Below are 13,651 nucleotides of genomic sequence, written 5' to 3' on the forward strand. Positions count from 1 at the left end.
GCTATAACTTGTTCCTGCCAGTTATCTACTTTTCTTTAGTTTCCAAATTTCCTACAATGCACATGTATTACTTTAAAAAAAATTGAGATAAAATCCACTAGCCATAAAACTCACTACAGTTCAGTGGAATTTATTATATTCACAGTGTTGTGCGATCATCCACTATCTAATTCCAGAACATTTCTATTATCCCCCAAAGAAACCTTGTACCCATTAGCAGTCATTCTGCATCCCCTCCCCAACCCTGGCAACCACTAATCTATTAAATACTTTCTGCTTCTGTGGATTTGCCTGTTCTGGACTCTTCATAAAAATAGAATCTTACAATATGTGGTCTTTTGTGTCTGTCTTCTTCCACTTAGCATAATATTTTCAAGTTCATCCATGTTGTAGCTTCTATCAGTACGTCATTGTTTTTTTACAGCTGAATAATATTCTTAGATGTATTACTTCCAAAATGGAAAAAATGTTTTAGCTTTTAAAAAAAGTCATGGATACCTAAGTATAACCTTGATTATTAATTGTACTAAGAGTACACTGATACAATATAATAATAATAAATGATTTTTGATAATGCACAAATTGTTTTTCAAAACCATATATTTATAAAACATAGTGAGCCTGCTAAAACTGTTTTTGTTTGACTCAGGCTCTCTGAAAAAAAAAAAAAAAAAAAAAAAAAAAACCCAAAAAAACCCCTAGGGATCCAAATGATATTTTGCTGAATATCAGATGCAGAAATTGACTATATAAACAGACAACTGTGGATACCCAGGACAAACACATACAATTCCATTTCAAACAGAAGATGAACAATTCTTGGCCTTTAAATCTTGAGCATTTAAACAGAATACATATGATAACTGAAATGAGCAATTTTAAAAAACTGGAAACAGAACACATGAAATATTCCATTGCAATCAATTGTAGGTAAGACATTTTAAGCTTGGATCAACTGATATAGTATAATTCAGCTTGACATTCGTTAAAGAAGAAAGTAGTTCCAAATTTGTTGGTATGCACATGCACTGTATGTATCTGTGTATCTGGAAATCACAAACACATAAATATGATGTACACTCAGTGTCCAAATTTAATGTTGTAACCTTTACCTGGAAAGGCAGACTTCCACACACTTTCAGTTACAAGGGAGACATCTTGATCAAAGCTGACAGTAGCTACTTCATATAAAGTAATGGTTCAGTGAAAACTCAAATTCTGTAAATGAAGGACTTACCCTGGACATAAAGTTTAGAATGTTTCAAATGCATTGAGGGTGCAATGGAATGGTGACCAGAGGTGGGTACTGGTGGTGTGCTAGTTCTTGATCTAGGTTCTGGTTACTACATATGTAGGTTCAATTTGCAAAAATTTATCAAGCTGTACATTTGTGATTTGTACACATTTCTCTATGCTTTATATTTCAATACTTTTTTAAAGCAAAAAAAGAAACAAAAAAAACCTATGCATTTATTTTGGAGGCCCCTGTAGTCCTCATGTGGGTGATTCTTAGTGAAGTGCTGGATCAGGAAGTTTTGTCAAGAATAATTAAAATATCGGTTAAGTCTTTACAGACATCAAAGTTCTAAGTGCTTGTTTGAGAAAACTAATAACAAGTCTGTAGACTATAGGTGTTTAAAAATCCCTCCTCGTGAAGAAAAATCTCTACAATGCTCTGTAGTAAGTTACTCATTGAAAGCATTCTCTAAAGATGTCACTAGGTTAGCTTCTGTAGCACCAGAGACTGCTTGCTGTGAGTTCTTCAGATATGATGACAACCAAGCAATTGCATTTAAACATTTACAAGACTATAATATGCCAGTTAGGATTCGGTTATGCTCTGATTTGGGCAAACGAAGAAATTTATTTTTTTCAGGATTTCATAGGGAAATTAGAACATAAATGCAAAAGTGCTGGTGGACAATTAACCAGGCTTCTTAAAATCTCACATTGGCTAATAGCAATGAATAGCTTCTAACTAGTGTTTTTAGGACATGTTCCCATATCCTCCAACTTTAGGTAGAAATTATTACACGAAAGACTGTACAATTTTAAAAAGCAGTATGAAGAAGAACTGTTTGTAGAAGTGGAAAACAATTCTAATCTGGAGTGAAACTGGAAATTTTAAGTCAGGAGACTTTAAAATGCCCATAATTTTCATCCAATTATAAGACTTTATTTATAGAAAAATAATAAAGTGTATAAAAAAGATTTCATTAAAACAATGGTTATCACATCTCTATTTGTGGAAACAAAAGGCAGGAAATAACTTTAGAAAGCCAGCCGCAGGTGCTTGGTTAAAGAAAACCTAATATATGTCCACATAATGGAAGAGTTTATAGCCATCAAAATCACGTTATAGGTGTACATTTATTGTTGCATGAAAATGTTCATGATAAGTCTTTAAGTTTAAAAAGATTACAAAATTTACACAATGATACCACTCCTTAAAAATTATGTACCTAACTATATACAAAAAACATGAGGTAGAGATACGCTAGAATATTAATGGCAACATGTTTTATGGAGTAGGATTATAATCAGTTTTAATGTTTTTCTTTTTTCTTATCTATATATTTCATCTTTTCCTTAATGAACATGTGTTATTTGTGCAACAAAGACATTTTTACAAAAAAGAGGGTAAGAGGGTAAGAAAACCAGGGAATAGAATATTTCTGTGTGAGAGAGCACATTCTTCTTTCATTATGTGAAATTAGTGTCTGTTCTTGACCTTCTCTCTCTGTACCTTGAGAGCTTTATGTGAAGTGCCTTTCATATGGCAGGAAACAGCCCTGCTGTTCCCGGAACCTTTCTTTCAATCCCGAAGACATTCCACTCTTCAACAATATCATCTTGGAGTCCCTGGTTACTCAGCTTCTTTTACTTATATCAAAGGAACTAACATCTCAATAGGCCCAAACACAAAACAAAAAAACTACACAGCCCCTCAGCCTAGAACAGTGCAACAAGGATACATCTGCTAAACAATAGGTGTAGGAACAAACTGATGGGAAAACATTCTCTAATCTTTCCAGATCAAGTCATGACACTTTGACAGATTTCAGTTGTCATGTCGGGGAGAGTCCTTGATCTACTTCAAATAGAGTTTTAAAAATATTAAAATCCGAAAATTTCTAAGGGTTCATTGTTGATTTTTGTTTGGTACACACAAAAGGAAATAATTTCCCTAATTTGAAGCCTCTTTCCAGGAGCTTTAATGATCAGCTACCAAATTTAGCTGCTGGCTGCACGTCTACCATGTCTATTATTCTCAGGCTTATTGATGTGAGGCCAAATCTCTTCCCCATTTAGAGTGCACAAATGCAGATGTCTCGATGAAAGGGGGAGTTGGTGGACCTTTATTCAAAAGATCCAGGAGGACATACTGTCATGAATGGAAGCACATGGCTTCATGGCTTATGGTACTAAAAGTATATTCACATGAAAGAATCAATGCCTTTGGTTGTTATATCAGAAATGAAAAACAGGAGGGGGAGTCATAGAGAAAGCATTCAAGAGATTGGCTTCTCAGTAGAATCCCTGAGGGATTTGTCTTGTTTTGAACACTGCAGTCTGCACAAGAATGTTCTTGGCAGTACTATTCATAATAGCCGACAACTGGAAATGACCCATCAAGAGGCGAATGGATAAAAAAATAATAAATTGAGGTCTATTCATACAATGGAATACTATATAGCCCTAAAAAAGAATGAACCACGGCTACATACATTATGGATGAATCTCACAAATACAATATTGAAGCCAGATGCAAACAAGTACATAGTTTATAACTTCATTTATATAAAGTCCTAAGGCAGTCGAAACTAATCTATGGTGTTCAAAATCAAGATAGAGCTACGTTGGTTGGACAGTGATTGGACAGGGGCATGAGAAGGGCCTCTGGGTACTAACGATGTTCTGTTTCTGTATTTAGGTGCTGGTTATGTGAGTGTGTTCAATCTGTGGAAATTCTTTGTTATAGACTTATGACTTGTTTATTTTTTTTATATACTTCAATAAAAATGTTTTAGGTTTAGATTCGTGGGCCCTAAAGTGGATCTACTAAAATTTTAGGCTATACGTTCTTTGAGGTATTCCAACATAAAGCATAGCTGAAAATACTGAATGTATATTCCCTCAATGTATCTTAGTATCTTGTGATTTTAATTTTTATTTCCCTGATGACCAAATATGGTGAGCACCTTTCCATATGCTTCTTGGTCATCTGGCTGGCCAATCACTGGACCAAGATGATCTATATCCAGTGGTGTGCAGGAGCCAGTCCCCACTAGCCCATGAGAATCAGCTGTTATTTTTTTAGGAAATCTACAAGCCCATTAAAATAGCACCAGTAGTAAAAATTAAATTATGTAAACTTAAATAAATTAGACTAAAACAAAGGCAATACTCAAAACTCATCACTGTCTAACTTTTTACTATATTTTACTACTTACCTCTATATTTTTGAGGATATTTATGCCAATTTTATCTGTATGGTGGAACTACTATATAAAGGTAGGATACTGTGTCATCTCTTGCCAATTGCTCCCACATTGGCCACGGCGGGAGTATTTATACCACAGAAATTGGCAACCACTACAAATCAGGGCTTGCTTTATTGTTCTGTTGATTGTCTAGACTTAAGAAAATGATTTCAAAATGTTAATCATGCAGAATAAGATTAAAAGTGTGCTATATGGGTGACTGTTACATTGTGAATAGTATATTGAGGAAATATTCAAAAACAATTATCTGGTTCAGCAAAGAAATCATTCACATCATTGATGAGTGAGTACAGTTCTGACATATGCCTTGGCTGTTTCATTTGTCTTACTCATTAATATAAAGGAAAATATCAGCCAACATTTATATGGCAACTACACCCCTTCTTCGGTTGTACCATAGGTTGGCCGATGGATGGTAGAGTTCCATGAAGACCAACAAAAGCATTCTGTGAGACCCAATTGGCTATAAGAAATTTATAATAGTGAATGTTGTATACTTTATTATTATTTGTAAATTGTGTACTACACATTCTTTATGTCAGTAAAATTTATAATCATCTCATATATGCCCATATATGCATTCTTTTTTTTTCCTCCAAGAGAGCTGGTTGATTTACCAGCCCACTATCTACACCTCTCCCATATTTAAGATTCCATGACTCTCTATTATGATTTAAGAAGCAATCAAACAGAATAAGGTGGTCTACTTGTAGTCTACAAAGCATGAATTTCAGGATAAGATGTGGTAACAACTATACTTTAGAACCTCAGTACTCCAAGTGTGGTCCTCAGACCCGCAGCGTGGGCATCCAGCAGGCGACTGTTAGAAATGCATCATCTCAGGCCTCACCCCAGAACTCCTGACTCAGAATCTGCACTTTAACAAGAAGCTGTGCTTGCTGCATGCACATTAAAGTTTGAGCACTGCTTTAAAAATAATTAACTCCTTGGTAAGAACCGAAACTTATATTTAACAGATTTGAGATCAGTAATAAGGTTAGGGACAATCTAGAAACTGGTCATTTTAAAGCTTCTAGTCCCAGTTTAGACACTTTATGGCACTGGGGAAAACACATAATTGCTACCCCTAAACTTAAAGAAAAGGACATACATTTTGCAATACACATTTTCCTAATACTAAAAGAAAAACTACACCACCAGGAAAATAAAGTCTATTCTAGGCCACTTGGATTAGTACTAAAAAAAGAAAAACAGGTACAAGTATAAAAAATAAAAATCACAGCAGTAGCTTTCCTCCATGTATGTGATGAATAGGACGTGTTGCCAAGACTTGGTTCTAAAAGTCCAAAGCAGGGCAGCCAAGTGCCACATGACAAAGTGTGGCAGCTGGGGAGAAGAGTGTGACAAAACACTTCCCAGAGATGTAATTTAGGCCAGGGTAGTTATCAAATGCTGAGGGCGAAAGGGGGAAATTGCAGTGTTTATGCTTTTCCTGCCAATATATCAGTCAGCAACACATGACAAAAAGAAAAGACAGGACCCAGCACACCCAAAATACTCTATACTAAAGTTACTTGAAATGAAGGTAGGAAAGTCGTACGTGTTTCAAAATTGAAAGCAAAAACTTCCTACTGGCAATAATATTCTCTGGAAATATTTCTTAGTTATTTGGCTGGAAATACGATAGTTGCTTTGAGATGCAAAGGTCCACGTAGAAAACACCTGAGATGCTTAGGAACAGTGTCTGGAAGAAAATAAGGGCCACGAATCTCCAAGAGGAGCTTGGTATTACTTTGTAGCAGAAACTGAAGCAATAAAATAATACAGTTCAAGTAAACCTTGGCAACCCTAGAGTGTGAAGAAAATAGATGCAATGGTGACCTGGCCACTGGTTCTCAGAGAGACTGCTGGGCCTGTTTTTGCCCAAGAAAAATGATTACTACAACCATCCCTTGCAATATCAGAATTCAAATAACTCCAGCAAATTTAGGGGCAAAATGATGTGACTGCCCTAATGTGTTACAACAGTTTCTTTTAAGATACTCTAGGAAGAAAACTAAAGCTTACTGAGCACCTACTGTGTGCTTTACACATGCGATTTTATAACATCTTCATAATCCTCTCAGGGAGGTGACACTTTTCCCATTTTACTAGATGAGAAAAGTGAAGTCATATTTCACCTAAGTCACATAGTTAATAAAAAGCCAGAGTTTGGTCAAAATTAAAAAGCTCCAAACAGATCACTCAACAAAGACAGCTTGGAAGGGATCGGAGTATGGGTATTATATTCTGAATAAGGGAAAAGGACTGTTCTATCTCGGTGCCACTGAAGATAAGTGAGGTAACTCTGAGCATCCGTCATATCTTTACACTGCTGGAATTCTCTTATCACCCACTTCTGGATATGCCTTGGGGTTCAGATGTATTTTGTACTTGTATTTCTGGCTAAGTTGGAGGGTTTAGAAGACTTGGCACTTTTCAAGCAGTGTTATGTAATGGAACTGAGCCCTGGCTGGGACTTGGAAACCTGGGTTCAGCTCAGGCTGTGTCACTTATTAACTATGAGAGTGGTCGAGTTACATCACGTCTCTGGGTGCCAGTGTTTTTCATCTATTCCAGGGTGGACTAAGTATCCTTAATAAGAACTTTCCTGGCTCCATGATTCAACCCTCCTTGACTGAACGCTTTCAGATCATGACTTCCATCGAAATATATTAGAAATGACCCAAAGAGTCAGCAAATTTGTCCAGGCAAAACTTCTACATTGTTCAAGTTAAATAAAAAACAAATATTAAAAAAAAAATCAAACCCACAAGAATAATTATTTAACTTCTATGCTCCACCATCTGCAAGAGTAACCTGGAATGAAATAGTTTAAAGTGTGTTTTTCCTGGGAGTTTATTTAGAACATATATATTAATATATTCAAATTCTTAAACAGACTTGGGTGCAAGTAGCTTTCCAGTAGTTCTTTAGCTTAACATCTCTCCCATTTTTTGTTTTTGTGAAATTGGAACTGATGATGAATATTAGCTGTAATCTGGTTAAAGTGTCTGGCATCTAGTAGGAGCATAAATGCTAGTTATTGTTACCACAGTGGTCATGAAGGGTTTCGTATATGGTTGGGTTGAGTAACAACTCAAAGGAAATTTCTCCACAGAGGGATGGAGCCTAAGATGATAACCTCATTAATGCTGGGAACTTGCCATTAACCTGTGTCTATGCAATAAATAAACTCAGGTACAGAGTAGAGAAACATAATTGCTTTCTTCTAGACCTATTGGTGTCTCTTCCTTTCTTTGTAAAACTTGCTAATTTGCCCTTTCCAGGACAAAGCCTGATCAGAGACATGCTGATGTATTTGATGGCACAGCTGGAGACAGCATTTGAAGATGGAGCGTCTGGGACATTTGGAGAGAGCAACAGTCATACCCACACTTCATTTTCAGTGTCTTTATTTGCCCATTTTTTAATTTCTGCCTTATGTGCACAAGGAACAAAAGGTGCCAGAAAGAGAGGGCGGTGGCTTTAATTTGTTCGTAAACTAAAAAAAAATAAAATAAAATAAAATTCTGATGCTGACAAATATTAATAAATAACCAATCTGTAAATATCCCATCCATTTGAGTGACTGCTTCCTGTTTCCTCAAACGTTTTCTCTTTCCCCCTCCCTCCCCCCACACACACTCTCCCACCTCCCGCCCTGTCCACATACACCTTTCGTGACTCATTTTCCAGCCCTCTCCAAGTTTTGTTTTGGTGTTGAGAGGTTGGGGTTCCCCAACCTAGGGTTCCCCACCCTAAGCTTGGGTGGAGAAGAGAAGATGAATACAAGAATCAGATTCGAATCACCTGTGCTCTTTAAACACTATTACATGAAGCCAGAGAGGAGGAAGACGGATAGAAGGATTTACAAATTCCGCTCTTTTTCACAGGTAAATTTCCTGAGCAGAAAAACAGCAAAATTTCAAATGTTTCTAGCCATTCTTAAAACGAAAAGTCACGCATATTAATCACAGCCTTCTGAAGTTCAAAAGAGAAAACAAATGATTGCTAATTAAGTGATTATTATTAGAGATACCATGCTAATTCCAAGATCCCTTTTGGCCATACCATTATATGATTCAGAGTGTAATTTTACTGCTTTAAATAAATTATAGGTTCATAGTTGCTCTATTAATATTTTTATGACATACCATTATCACAACTAACCATCAATCAGTTGATGATGAGGTCTTGGCCTATAATTGGGATCTTACCAATAATAATAGTGCTCTTATGGAATATGACCTATTTTGTAATGATCCACTATATAACAACTTTTACAGGACAAAGCTGTTACAGAACAGCTTATAACACAACCCCTTAAATGCTTAAAAAATTCTCTTCATTAATTAAGATTTTAGGGCTACTAGCTTGAATTGGGAGTATCAGTGCTTTAAAAAAAGATAATATCTTAAGGATTTCTTTAATAATTTGCTCCCCATTTCATTTTTTATTACCCCCTTATATAAAACTACAAGGACTAACAACTGTTACAAATTATTTTATTTTATAGAAGGGCAGGGGAGGAGGTGAGAGAAGGCTGTCAATTCAGGCAAAAACTGAAAATGTTCCTGCTTACACTTCAGATATTGGCTGTTTTCAGGACTTTGGTTGGGACTTATCTATTATGTACCCAAGTCTCCGTGGCACCTTTCAGACAAACTGAAGTTCCAGAAAAAAATCCAGCACTTTTAAGCACCAGGCCAAAGAAGCTTTCTCAAAGATGCTGTGCAGATTAAAACAGCTCACTATTTCGTTACAATGCTTTTGAAGCAATAATGTCTTTGAGTCTGAGATACTGTAATTTAGTGGTTCTGGATGACTGCATAATCTCTCCCTGTTGGGTTGAAATTCTACTTTCTGTCCTTTCTCAAACTCTTACCCATTTATCATCTATCCAGACAAAAAAAATTTTTTTCCACACGTACATGGAACTGCAAAGTAATCCCACAGGGGTGGAAAATGCTGAACTTCTCCCAATTCAGCCTTCTGGCATGTATGATCTTGGTTTATTCACTAACTTTTCATGCATGTTATATTTAATATCTTACCTTTTAAATCTGTTTGTAAATCCTTAAGTTCAGAGACCCCATGATAAAAACTTTCTTATATTTTTGACAGTGCCATGCCAGAAAGTACACATGAATAATTATAATTTCACTGTTTTACTTAAGAGAATGAAATTTATTCTTTTCCAACAGCTGGGCCATTGAGTGTTATTATATGAGCTGCAATAACCAAGTTCTCTTAGGCAAATCATTTAACATTTCTTGGCATCAGTTTCCCTATAGGAGAAGAATTTTTCGACCAGAGAGTTTAGGTCTTAGAGTAAGACAGAACTTTAGAAAAAATCCGATTTGTGCCATTTAATAAAAGTAGGAATTGAAACGTATTATGTAACATCTCTGAACTTCCAACTCTTCACCTGTAGTTTGAGACTCAAGAAAGTGATGTCGCCTCACAGAGGTTTTTTAAGGCAGAATGAGGATATAAATGTAAAGAATGCAGTACATTACCTGAACCTTGATTCATGCTCAATAAATGTCAACTATTATTATATCAAGTTTCTTTCAGTTCCAGAGTGCTAAGATTAAGACGGAAGTAAAACCTTAATTATCAAGCACCCAGATCTCCTGTACCCTTAATTCTACAGCACCATTTTGATGCCCAAAGTGAAAAAAGAAGTCTTCTAGAACACGAACTGATTCAAGGCCTACTTTTTGTACCACTGTACATACAGAGTAAACAATAATTTTAATAATCATTGAACTTGTGATGTTCATAATTGAATCCCTAAAAAATGACAAAGACAAATTCTTTTAAGACAAACGACTAGGAAACCTGTTCTTAAATGCATGCTCAGAATTAGATACAGGATGTTATCAATCTACAGTCATGAGTTTGCACAAAGACACTGACCTGGCTTGCTGGAAGTGAAGAACAGAACACCCTGCTCACAGCTGGACTTACCTACATAAAAGAGAGAAATACTTTATAAATCCTGCTGCCTGTCAAGAACACATGGGGAGCCACTAAAATTTTCAACATATGTTGTTTTCTTATTTTCCCCCTGAAAAAGGGCAGAATCTACTTTACTTTTGCTAAGTTCCAGTGTTAAAGTGGTATTTCTTTGGGTCAAATACATCTTGAAATGCTAGGTTAACATTTTGTAGCATTTATAAAAATACATTTCTGAGCACTTGAGAATGATACAAAAAAAAAATTTCATTTGGCCACAAACCCATGGATGGGAATAATGAAAATCTCACCGCATTTTACAATACAGAAGTCATAAAGTGGGCATGGTATTCCTCCAAAATAGCATTTTCAGATGATATAATCATAATTAAAAGGCCAAAAAATTCTGTTTTTTCCTGTTATTAATATATTGTATAGTTAAAAAGTTGTGTTATTGAGCAACAATATCAAAGTGAACATGTGTTTCTATTTCCACCTCTGTGATCACACACAGCTCTATGTAGTGTGAGTTTACACTACCTTCAAAATCTGAGAACATAACAATAATGGGCAAGTTTCGAAGAATTCACTGATGACAGTATCATTGCTTTCTAGTGATTTTCCAAAGCCTTCCACACTAGGATCAACTGGTGAAGCCTCTTTCCCACTAATATGTCCAGATATGATCCAGGAATCTCAGAGGAAAACCTTACTTAATATAATAATTTATGGCTCATCCACCTGTGGAGCTGTATGCAGACATTATTTGTACTGAAAAGAGCTTGTGTTTATTTTCTAGCAACCAGTGACTCTCTTAGGAATCTACAAGGTTACTAGAAATGAAATATAATTCCAAATTTCTAAATAGTGTTTGTAAACAAACTTATCAGAGTATGTTTAGAAAAGTCTAAGGCTTGCCAAGATCAAACAAACACAGCCCACTATTTACTAACTGCTAAGAGTGAGAGGACTTACACAAAGATGAAAACCACTGACAGCTTAGTATTGTTTTTGCAGTTTAGTGTAGAATGTGCAGCACAGCCCGGGTTGGGGGTGGGGGAGCCCCAAACCAGTGAAACCTCAAGCTCAGCATCTGGCTGGAGTTCAACAGGGCTCCCTGAACAGCACAGGTTGGGGAAGTTCAAAGGTACAGTGACTCTTCTGGTCTAACTTCCTCAGATTTTCCTAGATCTGGGTGTCTGTGTATATATGAACCCTCATGCATTTTTCCCCCAGCAAATGTGTACAGTCAGCTCCAAAGGCACAGCTTGTGTGCTGACGTGCAAAGCCAAGTCAAAACCCTGTGCTTGGCGCTCCCTTCTAACTTTCTGGCTTGTCCAAGTCTAAATATTGACATTGCTCCTCAGTTGACATGTTAGATACTGCTGGGGATGGAAACGGCTCAGCTAACAGTAGGATCTAATGATATATTTTTACATAGTTGTGCCTTCCTTCCACTTCTTTTGGGGGGGCGGGGGTTGGATTCTCTTCTCTGCACATTTCCCCCCCCTCCCCGGTTATTTCCCCGAAAGCTGAGCACACAGAGACAAAGTAAGGTGTTTTGCAAGCCCCTCATGGCAGCTCCTACTGTTGTCACAGCAACTCACAGCGGACTCCACAGACTTGGGGTTGGAGGGAGGGGCGGGGAGCGCCAAACTGCGCGCTGACCAGTCAACTCTAAAAGGGGTGCAAACACCAAAGGGGCTAGCGTGGTCCCCTTTTCAGGCCCTCCGGTTCCCCACCACTGTCCTTCGAAGGAAAAGAGCCTTCCTGTCGACGCGGCACCACCCCCTCCCCGGCGCAGCCCGCCTGCTAAGGGTGCCTGTTGTACATTTCCTCAGCTCCAAGTTAGGGGTGCGGCTGTGCGGGCGCTCCTAGAAATCTCTTCTTTTTGCCTCTGATGTGAGGGTTCCCGGCCTCGCAGAGAGGCGAGGGCAACCCCCATAGCAGCTGGGTCCCCACAACTCTCTCTCGGGGCGCTGCTGGCCGCTTGGCACGGCCCCGTGGGCCCCCACTTGCCACCCGCTGGGGCCGGGGCGGTGGGGGCTCCGCGGCGGCTGCTCGGAGAAGTTTCAACCATAGAGCACTCACGACACAGAACCTACCCTGAAGCCGAGCGAGACGCGAGCTCTCTCCGCCTTCAAGGGCCGGGGGGGAGCGGGGGGGCCCCCGCCACTCAGCAGCAGCCACGACTGCGCGCGGTCGCGGGTGTGCGGGGCCCCTGCGCGCGGCGCGCCGCCCGCCGCCCAACTTTGCACAAAGGCAGCATGGCACTGCCTCGCCTCGCCGGCTAGCCCCGCGCCGCGGCCGCTCTCGCCTGTCCGGGACGAGAGGGGCTCGCCCCTTTCCACCCGTGAGCCCTCCCCGCCTCCTGCCCCCACCCGGCTCCCAGGCGGGGCAGCGGGCGGAACGCAGCACCCGGCACCTAGCTCCGCCGCCGTGGCGGCCGCAGCTCGCACTGTGACGTTAGCAGCCTTCGCGGCTATTTATATCCACACGATTGGATTTCATTCATGAAACCAGGGCCTGGTGTGTCTGTGCTCTGGGACGCGGGTTGCAAAGGTGCCTCAGCTCTACGCAGACCCGACGGGCCCGGGCTCGCAGGCGGATTGTCCGGGACAAACATGCACAGAGCATGGGAGACCCCGACCCCGTTCCCAAGCTGCCGGGAGGGGAGGGGAGGGGCGATCTGTGCCCCGGTCCCCCATTCCCAACATCCCACTCACTCCCGTACATCTGCTGGCCCTTTGTCCCAGGCTCTGGAAAAGTAAGTTGGGCCACTAACCGGCTGGGCAGCATGGCTTTCTTCCCCCTAGGAGCTGACCGGCCGCGGACTCCGAAGGAGGACATTGGCTTTTGTTTCAAAACCGAGCCCAGCTGCTGACTAAGGGCTGCGTTAGCCCAGCCTCCTCCTCCCCTGGGCGGCTGCACGTGCTGGCTGGCTCCCCCCTCTGGGTTACCTTCCTCTGCGACTTGGCTCGAGGGGTCCCCGCAGGGGGCTTAGGGACGCACCGCTGACCCCAGCCCGAGTAGGGAGGCGATTTACAACCTCTTGCAAATGGCTGAGTGAGAAGGTGAAATTGACTTCTGGCCTCTGATGGGTTGTCAGCATTCTTGGAAGCCCAAGACAGCCCGTCCCTCCTCACAGAAACTCTTCTCACTCTTCCAGGCTGACTGTGAGT

The 13,651-nt window shown here is 39.8% G+C and overlaps 1 protein-coding gene across 5 annotated transcripts in view; it reads right to left on the reverse strand.

The window, feature by feature from the left end:
- RHOBTB1 (Rho related BTB domain containing 1) overlaps window positions 1-13,367 on the reverse strand; it is a 65,973-nt gene extending 52,606 nt beyond the window's left edge. For 2 of the 5 annotated variants that reach the window (XM_045567947.1, XM_045567948.1), the window contains exons 1-2: window positions 13,255-13,315; window positions 10,431-10,481 (exon numbers count right to left, since the gene is read on the reverse strand). The gene's annotated coding sequence lies outside the window, so the exon portion shown is untranslated. Of the gene's footprint in view, window positions 1-10,430; window positions 10,482-12,574; window positions 12,866-13,254 lie in introns of those variants that run through there. The other 3 variants (XM_045567943.1, XM_045567944.1, XM_045567945.1) reach the window with 3 other exon arrangements.
- Between the last annotated feature and the right edge of the window lie 284 nt (window positions 13,368-13,651).

The sequence above is a fragment of the Lemur catta genome, chromosome 14 (assembly GCF_020740605.2).
Source record: "Lemur catta isolate mLemCat1 chromosome 14, mLemCat1.pri, whole genome shotgun sequence".
In the NCBI taxonomy this organism is placed as follows: Eukaryota; Metazoa; Chordata; class Mammalia; order Primates; family Lemuridae; genus Lemur; species Lemur catta.